At 39.3% G+C, this 14,315-nt stretch overlaps 2 protein-coding genes across 12 annotated transcripts in view; one reads left to right on the forward strand and one right to left on the reverse strand.

Annotated features, from left to right (window-relative positions):
- Window positions 1-14,315, forward strand: part of CMSS1 (cms1 ribosomal small subunit homolog) — a 392,506-nt gene that overhangs the window by 242,153 nt on the left and 136,038 nt on the right. The window lies entirely within an intron of this gene.
- Window positions 1-14,315, reverse strand: part of LOC103673245 (filamin A-interacting protein 1-like) — a 189,635-nt gene that overhangs the window by 133,316 nt on the left and 42,004 nt on the right. The window lies entirely within an intron of this gene.

Raw genomic sequence — 14,315 nt, forward strand, 5'->3', positions numbered from 1 at the left:
TTGTTGGCATTTGAACTGTCCACCCCTGACCCAAGACTTAAGAATTCAACCTCCATTTTCTTCCTAATGTGGTTCAAATAACTGTATTGAACACACTGGGGCAAAGGAGAGCATATCATTGGTTTTCCTTCCTTCTGGTTTACACTATCTTTTGGCAGATTTCCACCAATACCCCCAAATTCAGTGGTAAAGTGCACACCTTAAGTCACAGTGCATTAGGATTCCATAGGCTTTCCCCACGTTTTTCTCACTGTCTCAGATGTTACAGTTGAATTCAAACTTAAGAACTGAAAATTTCAAAAGTAGAAGGTAATTTCAGTATGTTATTCTGTTGAGGCTGGTTTTCATTAATCACAGCGCAGGCCCTTCCTGAAACTTTTAAATGTGCTTTCCTAGCCTGTGGAGCCTCTTATGGCCCTTTTTACTTATCCTTTCTGCTTCCATGTTTGGCCATTTACCCCTTTGTCCACATTATTCTGACTTCAGATTAGAATTGTCTTTCTGGAAGTCTCCTATCTAGATTCTTACCAGTGTCTTCCCTATAGTCATTGGTCTTGCCCTAAAGAACATCTCTGGGTAACCGCTATCCTGGGTTTAGGATCTCCCAGTTCTCCCTGTCTTATTCTCATCACATCAATTTCTTCTTACACTCATAGTGTTTCTGTAGAAGGCTGTCACCTCAACCACTGACCTTGGAATCCTGAATAATGCCTCTCTAGCTTTCTTGGAATCATCAGTATCACTAAAACACCCTCTTAGTTTTTCATTATCTCCAATGTCATTGGCACACTTGATTCATTCAGCCAATGATTATATTCACTATATGATTCATGTGGCTACATGGTCCTCTCCAGAATTCACAGGACATACTATCGTGTTATGACAGTCACCACCTGATGGTAGGAAAACTCTAATTTGTGTTTCCTCATATTAGTAAATCCTAAAAAACCCATCTTTACCTTTATTTTAAAGCTTCTTGGAATTTCTGATTATAAAAATAACATGTTCATTATGGAGCATGTAGAAAATACACAAAAATACAAAGATAAAAATAAAAATTACCCATAACCGTACCACATAAAACCATTGTTAACATCTTGTTATGTTTATTTTCACATTTACATTTTAATCTCTTCCTGTCCCAGTTCTTTAGTTTTCAAACACTCTTGAGAGAAGGGTAATTTTTGTGACTAAATTTAGAGAAAAGAGTTATATAACCCAAGAAAAGTCTAGCCTTAATATTTCACAATGTTCTCAATATTGTACACATTCCTGCTTGTTTTATGTTAAAATATTTAGCCTTCTACAATATGATGAATATTGGGTTTTTTATCACTACCCCCCAAGGAGTGCAAAGATTATCTCTACAGTCCTTTCATTTTTCTGATAGGATAGATTGTATCATGGGCAACCCATGTGCTAGAGCCCTGGCTTAGTCTTAGGCATTTGTCATGGACTGAATTATGTACCTTGCTACCCCAAGTTCATATAGTTGAAACCCTCCCTTTCCTCACAGTGTGATGGCATTAGGAAGTGGGGCCTTTAGGTGGTAATTAGGATTAAATGAGGTCATAGGGTAGAGTCCTCATGAATGGGATTAGTGCCCTTATAAAAATCATAATACAGATTGCTTCCTTTCTTGGCTCTTCACCATATGAGGATAGAGAAGTCAGCAGTCTGCAGTTGGAAGAGGGCCCTCACCAGAACTTGACCATGCTGACACCCTGATCTTGGACTTCCAGCCTCCAGAACTGTGACTAATGTCTGTTCTTTGTAAGCCACTCAGTCTGTGGTATTCTGTTATAGCAGCCCAAACCAAGACAGCATTCAAGGAAGAAGATCCTGACGGATCTGGCTGTAAAGACACAGATAAAAGAAGGTTCATATTTACCCAAGGTCATGAGTGCCTGATGGACCAAGATCTTAAGCTAGGGCTTGAAAGGGGGAAAATGTAGGCAATAGAGAAGAAAACTATTTAGGTGTATTTTATAATAGAAAAGTGTTAGGGTACCAAGAATTATTATTGGCTAAGAGTGTAGCAAGCCCCTAGGTGGAAACCAAGTCTGACTCAGCTCTGAGATTTTCTCACATTTTCAGCTGATAAACTGATGAATCTCCAATACATCGTTCCATAAATATTGTTAAATATTCTAGACTTCACATTCACCTTTTAAAATTTTATGAGAGGCTTTAGAAACTTATTTAATAATCTAGAAACATCTATTTTAAACAACTGTAATTTAGTATTAAATTAAAAACAGTTGCTGAACTTACTAGCTGGTGTTACAAAGATAAGGAAAGTTCATAACATACTGTAGTTGAACTAAATAGCATCTAGGTGAGAAAAGCTTCTAGCACTTGCTGGCTTATGTGCTAGTGATTAGTAGTACAATTAACACAGCTAATGTTGAGTATATAGGCAGTTATAAACAAATGTCTCATTGCTTTGGACATCCATACAATCAGGTGACAGCTCCAGACCATTTAAAAAAAAAAAAAAACAGGTGGTTTGTCTACAACTTTGGAGTAGCTCTATAAGAGTAAATGATGATTGGATTTCTCAGGGTGGCAGATTATAATGGGAAGCTCTGGACCTGGATTCAGGAAAACTGGTGCTGGCAGAGCCAACGTTTAGCTGTTATACTCTTTGCATAACATATGTTTTCTTTACTTCTCCCATGAACTAGATAAACTTTTCTAATATTCTGCAGCTTTGCATTCTCCACGTGTGTCTGATCATTCTACAGGAAATCAAGAATGCAGTGAGATATTACTTTAAGGAAAGATGATGTGATCTCTAGTACTGAACTTCTTGTCCAGCTTTAGGCATGTCAGTTTCAGATACTCATTACATCATCAGGGAAAAAGGCCAATAAAAGCCTAGACCTCTCAGGCTGTAGAATCTGCTTATAAATTGGAATGGACAGAGTAGCTGCGGTTTTTCCAAACTCATGTTCTTGGGTATTACTAAAATGCATTTTATGTGCTGCATCTTGTTAAAGTTTTCGTGATGTGTCCCTGTACAAGTCTGCTGGCCTCCTGCAAGCAGGGAATATGTCTTTGGTTATCTGTTACCAGTTAGCTCAGTTGATTAAAATCCAAGACTGTGGGATCAGGCTCCATATGGGACAGTTGGCTTCATGCAGAGCAGTCCCAGCTTGCCCAGCTGGTTCAGAAATGCATGCATTTGATCACAGAGGGAAGAAGTGTGAGTGTGACTGGCTCAGCATAACCTATTCCTCCTACTGGAAAATCACTCAGAGCCCATGTTCTTCTGACAGAGGTCATTGACCTCAACCTTGTTTAAATTTACCAACTGTGAGCACAATGCCATGCCAATTTATGTGGCATGATGACCTTTCACCCAACTAACCATATAAATCTTTCTACATTTTAAGAGATTCTGATGAAAATAGCTTGTTATTGGAGGCTCCCTGACAGGTGCTGTGCTAAGTATTCTGCATGCAATCTCTCACTCACACCTCAAAGTAATCCCATGGAATATGTACTATTTTTATTCTTTTGCGGTTGAGAAAACTATGGCCGGAAGAAGTTACCTATCCCAGATCCACTGACTGGCAAAGCCAGGACTTCAATCTAAGTGTGTCTGACCCCAGAACTCATGCTCTGACCCACTCTACTGACTCTCTCGTGATACTACACAGTTTGGGATTTTAAATGATAAGCTCCTAATTATGGCATGAAACTTTCCACAATCAGATGCTTGTAAGTGGGTATGGGTTTTAAGTTGTAATTTCTTCAAATGAAAAATGAGGTCACCTCTTTTCTCAGACAGAGAAAATCTGACAAACAGTCAAGTGAGGCAGATGTCTGTTCTTGGATCCTTCTGTAAGTTTCCCATTAGTGACCTCCTCTCTGCCCCAGCAGCTTGAGGTACTCACATCCCAAATATAAAGCTTTGTTCAGCTTTAGTTCCTCAAACTTCTAATTCAAACACAAACTCCCATAGTGAACAAGTTGAAAATCTCTCCACTTTTCTTCTCTGAATCCCCCAGCATCTTACTATCAACTCAGTGCACTTTATACCCTCAAACCCAGAGGCATCAACAGATCAGTCAGACCAATTTTTCCTGATCTGCTCAGCAGTAGAACTGTAGAGGCTTTTCAGTAGAAGGGGCAAGGTATAAAATGTCTCCCGTTGGAACATTGAGTTAAGCCATGATTTGTCCCCTGGAGCTACAGTTTCATCTGTGAAGTTTAACTTAAAATTTAATCATTGAACAATGTGTTTAGTATTCTGGAACTCTGTTCTTCCTGACTTTCTGATCTTCACTCACACTTGAGTGAAAAGGGGCAGCTTGGATGCATGCAGAAGGCATTTGGTGCAAGTTCAGGAAAAGGTCCTTGGTAATATGCAGCTCTTACAGTGTATTTCTTTGGAGACTTTGTAAATGGACATGAAATGAAGGTTGCCTTTAGGATAATTTCTCTTCCCTCATCAGCAGTACAAAGTAAGACTCCAAAGTTCATGGTTTTCCTTTTAAAAAGGTCATAGTGACTCAATTCACTATTGACACAGTAAAGTATACTCAGAGTTGAAGGGCCTCTAGATAAATCTAAGTTGTTTCCATTGTCCACCTTCTGGGAAGCTATCATTTTAAAAACAAAATACCTCTTACAATTTTCTAAAAGAGCTTCATAAATCACTGCCTTTTGATGCTATTAAAGAACAAGGTCTTCCATTTCACATTCTTGAGATGCTATAAAACCCTTCACTCATGTGTCCTTACCCTGGCCTCTTTTTATCTTCATCTCACTGATCCATCGCTATCATCTGCTTCTTCACTTGTGGCCTTTCTTCCTTCCCTTCAGGAAATAGTTTTTCAGCACCTAGTATGTAAATAGCACTGTGCTAGTCACTGAGAAAGTGAAGGATGAAGATGAAGACAAAGGCCATGTCCTCCAAGGACTTAAAGTGTAGTTCAGAGGTTGTATGTTTAAATGGCAGGGGGAGACAGGAAGGTGTACAGGGGAGTGGAAAGAGGCCAGGTACAGGACAGAGGGGTGATTGGGACTATGCCAAAGTGGAAAGGACACAGCACCTCTGAAGGGATCAGTCATTATGCAGCTCCAGCTTATTGGAACCATCCTGGAATGCTGGCCCCACATTGTCAGAGCTTCCAGTTTGTCTAGAGAAGTCAGAAATCCAGATTTTTATTATGTGCCATCTCCAGGTTTTTTTTAAATGCTGGCAACTAATTCACATTCTTCAAAAACGTTGTGTAAGCCAAACAAAACATGTATGTGGGCTGAATTCAACCCATGGTCCTCTAATTTGGGGAGTTTTGGTCTGGTTAGTGAGGTAAATCACACATGTATGAAATCATTAATTTAAAATGCAGCCCATATGACTAAGAATCGTAATGAATGACACAGACTGTTCCTGCTAGAGTTCAGAGAAAGGAGGACTGGGGAGATGGGACGATGATGGGCTCCAGGTGCTGTGGCCCCAGCTGTGCTGGGCATGTTGAAAGGCTGTGAGGAAACTGGAGGATATGTGTTGGGAATTTGGTTGACCCCTTGAGGTCTGGTGGTAGACAGCCTCCAATGCCAGACTGGAGAGGTTGGGCTTTACCTTCTATGTCATGGGGAGCCACTGAGGATTTGCTGATGGGCAATTTTAGAAAATAAAATAAAATCTCTTGATGGGTAAAGGGGCAAAGTAGCATGCAAAGAGAAACCATCAGGAGACTCTTGCTACAGTGCTTTCCCCCGTTTTCCACTCCTCTTCCTCTTACACCCCTCTACAGCACATCCCAAAACTTCCCACCTAATGCTAAAAAAGAAGCCTCCCTCTGGCAGGGTAGCTTTGAAGTATGCCAGTGCCCTAAACCAGACCAATATAAAGAAATCGGACCACATTAGAGTAGCAAGGGGGAAGAAAACCCTTAGCTGTCACCTCTCATTGAGTAAAAACCACTGTTTAAAAAAGAAATAAGGCATGTCTTTGAGATATACAGATCTATCTAATACCAAGCTCTATCTAATACAGGGTACATATCTATGTGGCTCTAAAATGGGGATGGGAAGGTGCATAACTACATTCTCATTAGGTATACGAGTTACTTAGGAGTAGCTCAGCAGTAGTCACAGTCAGACCACATAAACACTTGGCCGTAACATTTATTAGCTTAATTTTCTTAAGGAGCCCATGGATGTGCATAGAGAAAATGGCCTTTCTTTTCAATCAAAGTGGAAAGGCACTATTAGAAAAAAAGGAAGAAAGGGCACAAAATTTTAGATATTAGAATATATAGTGATCTTCCAAATATACCTAAAGTACCTAAAATGAGTCATCCCTAAGTACCCAGTTGAGTGCATTTGTGAGATGATGGGCTCCCCTTGTGCATCATTGGATAGTTACCTGGGCCCCACCTCTGGACAGTGGGAGTTGGTTAGTCTAAGGTGGGCCAAACATACAGACTTTTGAAAATCTTCACAGGGGGTTCAGGACCCTACATGACTTTGCTTAGAGACTAGAATTTCAATGATTGGCCAAAGTAGGCAATTCTTAGTTATTCCAGACCTGATTATGCAGGGTGTTAATTTTCTAGGGCCCTTGTTTTACTTACTCTTCCTCTTTCTACTCATATTTTCATAATTTTATTTCTTATTAGTACTGTACCAGAGAATGAGAAGAGAAAGGGAAAAAAGCCAGAACTGGGTTTCCGTTTGTTTGTTTGTTTGTTTGTTTGTTTGTTTGTTTAAAGGTTTCTATTTATTTGAGAGAGAGAGAGAGAGAGCATGAGCTGGGAGGAAGGGCAGAAGGAGAGGGAGAAGCAGGCTTCCCACGAGCAGGGAGCCTGATGCGGGGCTTGATCCCAGGACCTTGGGATGCTTAACTGACTGAGCCACCCAGGTGCCTTGTTTTTTGTTGTTGTTTTTTTTTTAAGAGTTATTTATTTATTTATTTGAGAGAAAGGGAGAGTACTAGAGGGAGTAGGGGGAAGAGGGAGAGGGAGAGAGGCAGACTCCCTGCTGAGCAGGGAGTCTGACACAGCAGGGCTTGATCTCAAGACCGAGAGATCATGACCTGAGTCGAAACCAAGAGTTGAACTCTTAACAGACTGAGCCATCCAGGCGCCCTAGAACAGTTTCTTAAAAAGTCATTTTACCATATAATAAGAGCAATAATAATAATAACAATACCAGTAACAACAGCTAGCACTTCTTAAACATTTATTACATTCCAGGCACTGCCTAAATGCTTTACACATATTAACTCATTTAATCCTCACCAACTGTATGAGGTACATGCCATTACCATCCCAATTTTGAGGTGTTAAAACTAAACCACAGAGAGGTTATTAAATTTACCTAATGTCTCACAATTTAGAAGGATCAGAAGCAGTATTTGAGGTCAAGAAGACTGACTCTGGAGCCTTCGCTTTTTTTTTTTTTTTTTTTTGGTAAAATATATAGAAGACATAAAATTATCATTTTAACCATTTTAAACTCCACAATTCAGTGGCATTAAGTCCACTGCATTGTCATACAACCAACAACACCACTATACCATCTCCAGAACTTTTTCATCTCCCCAAATTGAGAGCCTTCACTTTTAAACACCACTCTATAAACCTCCCCAATAGTACTTGAAGATCTGTAAATGTTCACTATTTGTGGTGGTTTTGTCTTCTTTTAACACAGAAGATTTAATATTTTTTCAGTCTTAGCATCCATTACTTTCCACTTGTCCTGTGTGCCACTGCATGTATCACACAGCCTGTCCCTGATACAGTCGGTTGCACCAGCCTATCCAAGCTTCAGACTGCTGCTATTTCTTCCGAGATATTTGTGTATTGGCACCTGCATGGGCAATGACAGTTACATCACTTCTTCTGGCTCTCCTTTGACATTGATTCTAAGATGCATCCTAATATCAGGGGCATCCGGGTGGCTCAGTCAGTTAAGCATCCAACTCTTGGTTTCAGCTCAGGTCATGATCTTGAGGTCATGTGATCAAGCCCCAAGTTGGGCTCCACAGTCAGCAGGGAGTTTGCTTGAGGTTCTCTCCCTCCCCCAGTCCCTCCCCCCATCTTTCTTTCTTTCTCTCAAATAAATAAATAAATCTTAAAAAAAAAAAAAAAAAGATGCATCCTAATATCAAAAAACTTAAAACTATAAAAGTTTAATAGCCATGTATCTTACTTAGGCTTCCAGTCTTCCAGGCTCATACGTTGCTGTGAAGTAGCTTGTCCTGGCTCCTCAACATTCAGCCTACCACGACTGTGGTCCAAGGTTCATCCCTTCCAGCCTAGATTACCGTCATATCTGTTCTCCCAGTTCTGAATTTCCTGGACAAGCTGGACACCATGAAACCTATAATCTTGAGCAGCTTGTCTAGTCTCTCTGAGCCAGTAGACCTTTTGTTCAGTAGGAGAGGAGCATAGAATAGATAAGTTTCCTTTTGATTCATAAGACTAAGATTCTAAGAGTTTAGACATCTTCAGGATGAAGATGGAATTTGGAGGTCATTGCTGCTAAAATCAAAAGAACTTAAGCTAGATTAAACATTTCTTTGTCATTATTTTACCACTTGGCATCTTTTCTTTACTGCTGAGGTACCAGTGTCCTTACCTGCTGTTTGTTGGCCACCTAAAACCTTTTTACCCCAAGACTCCACCCCTTTTCTGCTTGTTCCCAAATAATCCCCAGTATTTCTTCTCCTTTTCCCTGTCTCCCCAGTTTTAAAAAAATGTAACAGAAAATTTAAAAATTGGCCCCATCCTTAATAATGATTTCACCAAATGATTAAAGATGTGAATGGCTTATTACTTTATATCTGAATAGCAATATTATTACTATAAGTGTAATTATTAATATATTATTTGAATACTTACTACTTAATTCAAGGAATTGTGACCTTAATATTCTCTTAATTTTCTTACATGTATGTACTAAAAGGAAGCTTATAAACAAAATTTAATGACTCCTGAATTTCTATCCCACCCTGAACAATTAGCACCTTAGGTGCAGGGATGAATACTTTCTTATCCATAGTTTGACAGTCTTTTAGAAGCTATTTTAAGGATTATTTTAATTTGGGGGCTTGACTTTTCATTAAAAAAAAAAAAGTGAGGGTGACTGTGTTGTTCAGTCAGTTAAGTGTCCAATTCTTGATTTCGGCTCAGGTTGTGATCTCAGAGTTGTGAGATTGAGCACCACGCCCATCAGGTTCCACACTAGACGTGGAGCCTGCCTGGGATTCTCACTCTCCCTCTCTGTCCCTCTTCTGCTTTTGAGGGTTTTGTTTTGGTTTCTTTTTTTTCATTTGTGTTACAAATGGAGCTACAAGCTGCTGAACTTTAAGGAATCCAGCATCACGTCGTTTTTTTTTTTTTTTTTTTTTTTTTTCCAATTTATAAGGTCCCAAGAAAAGAAGTCAGCCTACTTAAAACCTCATCGAAACTCTGGGCTTCAGGGAACAGAGGAAAACTAATTTTTAAAAGCATCTCATTTCTTCTCTCTGTAAAGAGGGCTCCAGTTAAAAAGATAAACTGATTTTTCTCTGTTATTTGAAGTATGGATAAGAAACCTAATCAAATGTTAAAATCTCTCCACTTGTTTCCCTAGACTGTCACAGATAAATAGCGTTGACAATAACCATTGCCCATACTGAGTGCTCACACCTTAGATTGGAAAATGTGCTTCTAATCCTCCTCTCAAAACTCAACTTTCTGAACCTTCTTGAAGCAGGTAGAAGAGCCCTTGTTTTATTTTGTTTTGCTTTTGGTTTGTTGCTTCTGATTTCAGAGATCTTAGAGGAATGGACATTTCAGAAGTGAGTTTGAGCCTGCTATAAGCCTTAAGGAGCCCTCTTTTCTTTCTAGAGTTACAGGATTTTCTTCTGAGAATCTTACTGGGATATGTTGGAGTGGAAAGACAGAGGATATATCAAAGTAAACATTGTATGAGCTTCTGCTTCGCAGTTTAATTTACAAAGTAGACAAAACCTCCGAGTATTTCCTGTATATCTTAAGGGACAAATTTGTCACCAGTTCTCCAGCCGCACTGCCCCTCTTTTTCCAACTACCCACCGCCCCCCACACACATACTTTTTTTTTTTTTTTTTAACATTAAAGCTGCTCCTCAGATGTGGGACTGGTGTGTGTGTGTTTGCAAGCACCATGCTGGATTAAGTATGCTGTAACTTATTGGCTTAATTTATGGCATATAATCCGTTTTTCTTTTTTTTATGTTTTAACAAATGTAGCCCAATATTAAATATGGAGAATTTAAGAACCCCTTGGCTCTCTAGAGGATAGAAGTCCCTGGAGTGGAGGAAGGGAGACTAGCAGAGGGCTTGGAAAATGTTTACAGTTCTAAAGAAACTTGTGATTTCCACTTGCTGATTTTCTTTAGCCGCATATTCATTGAGGGCATGTTGGGAAATCGTACTCATACATAGGAACTTTTAATAAGTTCCGTGTTGCTATCTACATAAGATTTATTTTACCAAACAGCAATTTTTTTTAAAGAAATTCAGCAGTTTGATTTTCACACATTAAATAGTTGGTAGAGGGCAAATTTGAACAAAAAAAAAAAATCCTTAATAAACAAACAAACATGTATTCCTATCGCTGTTCATGTATGCATGGGATATCAGTCTACCAACATATGCATAGCAAAATGCTATGGTAAGCATTATGTGTGATATAAGAGAAAGAAGACACAGTTCTTGTTTTCCGGTAAGTCTGATAGGCTTGAGAACCATGAACCCAAATGACATGAGATAGAATATTGAAATTGATATACCTGATCTATATATTGAGGAATCTACTTGGTATGATGTGTTAATGGCAAGTAAATGTGGATCGCTGGCCCACTGCTACTCAAAGTGTAGTCTGAGAACTAGCTCATCAACATCAGATATGAGGATTCTCAGCAAGCCCCCAACCCCAGACCTCCTGAATTCAAATCTCCTGGGAGTGTGACCCAGCAATCACTGTTTCGAGAGGTTTTTATGTTTTAAGAGTCTCCCAACTAATCTTATGCTATTCAACTTTGAGAACCATTGTTCTTTTTTTTTTTTTTAAGATTTTATTTATTTATTTGACAGAGGTAGAGACAGCCAGCGAGAGACGGAACACAAGCAGGGGGAGTGGGAGAGGAAGAAGCAGGCTCATAGCAGAGGAGGCTGATGTGGGGCTCGATCCCATAACGCCGGGATCATGCCCTGAGCCGAAAGCAGACGCTTAACCGCTGTGCCACCCAGGCGCCCCGAGAACCATTGTTCTAAACCGCAGTTCCCAAGCCCCTCCAGTCCTCATGGTGGGCATTATCATCCAAGTGACAAGTGAGGAAGTGGAAAGTCAGAGAGATAAGTAACTTTGCTAAAAGTCATACTGCTAACATTATAGCAGTCTGGAGTCAGTCCCGGTTCTGTTGTACCATTTCATAAATCTATACTCCTTCTTCTACTCCTGCTATCTCATCCTAGAAATTATTGCCAACTACTAAAGCCATTTTTCTAAAGATTTCCATCTTGGTTTTTAACTTTTCGTATTATTCTTTCTCCCTAATTTTACCACTGCTGTAGTGCCCATAGCTGTCATTGTGATGCTGAGGTGCAGATGACACTTTTGGTTTGTTTTCCTTGCCATGTCATCATCGTATGGTCTGTTAATATCACCAATGACCATGCTCTTATTCCTAATCAGTCCACCAGCATGTCAGTATGTATTCAGATTTGGCATGGGGAAGAAAACATCAATTTTGAAGTTGAATTCAATTTAACCAATAAGTATTTATTGTCCAACTATTTGCCTAATACTGTGCCCTGCACTATAAAGCCTTGATGCTGAGAAAGTGTTTCCTGGACCAGCAGGATATGCATATCAGGCCCCACCCTGGACCTTCTGAGTCAGAAATTCTGAGGATAGGGCCTAGTAATCTATTTTTAAAAGTCATCCAGATGATTCTAATGCACTGCTGTAAGAGACATGAGAAATTAGGGACATGGTCTTTACACTTAAAGAGATTATCATCAGTTGTATCTTGCCCACTTATCAGAGACTAAATTCAGACTAGAGTTTCCAATAGCTAAGAGCTGATAGGGGTGTCATGATTTTGCTTTACTGTGTCTGCAAGATTCAGAAATGCCTCCTGCAGCTCTTTGTGGGTTTTTTTCTTCCTCTTTTAATGAAAGTCAATCATTCATTTATAAAACCACTTACAGAAACTTCAGTATGTTTCAGATGGCAATTACATTTTTTTCTCTCTCTAGGGGTCTCAGTTGCAAAGAATTCTTATAGAACAGAATTGTTTTGTTTATGTAGGCAGTCATTTGCCATGTGGGGAGCTTGAAAACAGACTAAATAAATGGTTTTGATAGTGATGTCATGGATAGTGGTGATTAAATCAAGGATAATGCAAAAAGCTGTGCTGCTTAAACAGCCCAGGCCCAGACCAATGCCCGAAATTCTGGGTCAGTTTAAAGGTTTTTGTGTAATTATATTTATAGCGAGTTACTCCTTATTTTCTCTCAGGATATTCTGCTTTAGGAGAAGTCTGTCTTCTTCAGGGAGATGACCGAAAATGTGTATACCACATAGATTGCCTGCTCAAGTGTGCTCTGTATATAGAAGAGCAGGCCTAGACTATGATTCAGTTATCAGTTGCAGGATCTCTAAAATGCACACTCTAGAAGCACCAGTCAGACAGAATACAGGAGATTTGCCTCTCAGTGGCCCTGCCTACATTTTCAAATCTTATTTGTGAAACGGGTAAATTTCCAGTGCTCAGGGGTGACCTAATTAGGGGATCCCTATTCAGAGTGAATTATACTAACCCTTTCACTTCTTGCCATTTTTCAGCATTGTCCCATTTCAAGTTATTTGGGTCTCTCCTGTGGGCCAGGTAAGAGTATAGGGAGAATGTGATGCTTATACCTTGGATAGCTTGTAACTAAGCAGCCTGGTGAGAGTTTTAATGTGTAAGAAAGGTCAAGGTTTTTGTAATATCTGTCGAATTCTGGGATCTGATTCATCCCATTCCTCCATTGGTATACATAACTGAGAATAGTGATTTGCAAATGAAGTTTGACCTAAAATGCTGTTAGATCATCTGAATTTTGCAGATATGTTATTCAAATACAGGTTTTTTGTTTTTTGGTTTTTTTCAGTGCTAATATAAGCCCTTACAGTGAGGGAAGAACACCTAGAATTCACAAGATTATCTAGGCTATCCAAGTCAGAAGGATACCAGTTTGTATAATAAACCAATCAATGATTAACTAGTTTAAAAGCTGTGTACTATGCACTGAATAGGGGATGAATAGTAATTTAAAATACAGTCCTTGTGGCCTCTGCCCAAGCCTTAAACCATATGAGCTGGTATTTCAAAGAGGCTTTGTTGGCCATCCAGGAAGCTTCTAGATTTAGTGCAGTAGAGAGGCACTGTGTGGAAGCATGATATAGTAAACAAAACCAGAGCCGTCCCTATATCCTCCAACTCATTTGTGCCCTTATGTCACTCTCTATCCCAATGACCCAGAGGCCTCACCAAGGATCCTTCAAGGGCCTGTTCAACACAATTCAAAACTCACAGGGGGTCCTAGAAGGAAGACAAACTCTAAAGTCAAAGAGACATGGCTCTACAACTAATGATGGGAATTTCAGAGTAACTGCTTCATAAAATTGGGGACAATTAAATGGAGCTGGTGTAAAAATACAAGGCAACTAGAGAAATGCACATTTAATCAAAGAAATACCATTTTTCCTATATCAAATTGGCAAATTTTGTTAATGATCATACCTGGTGTTGACAAAGGTACAGGGAAATAAGTGCTTTTGTACATTGCTGTTGGGAGTGTAAATTTCCTTTAAAACAATTTTGCAGTGTTATCATAAAGCTAAATAGATGAATGGGTGGATGGAAAAACACAGTTATAGATAGAATATCTTTGACCCAGCAATTACCTTTTAAGGTATTTATCCCAAAAAAAGTCATAAGGGACATGTATAAAGATTTAGGTACAAGGCTGTTTATCACACTATTGTTTATAATACTAAAAAACTAGAAGCGGTTAGCATAGGGCTGAAACTCTATAGGCATTGGATCAATACTACCTAACCTGGAACCCCCATCCACTGTTACTCCCACCACCATCCCTTCCAATGCAACCGCTAAGAAAACCATGGCTAAAAATGTTAAGTAACTTCTCCAAAAATCAACCAACCAAGATGAACACCAGAATTTCAGACTTTTAAAGAGTTCTGTGCCAGTTACTGCTTTGTCTCTATTTCATTAAAATCAAGAATGACTTGTGCAGGCTCATAATCCCTTATCTT

Source organism: Ursus maritimus, unplaced genomic scaffold (assembly GCF_017311325.1).
Source record: "Ursus maritimus isolate PB19 unplaced genomic scaffold, ASM1731132v1 scaffold_4, whole genome shotgun sequence".
NCBI lineage: Eukaryota > Metazoa > Chordata > Mammalia > Carnivora > Ursidae > Ursus > Ursus maritimus.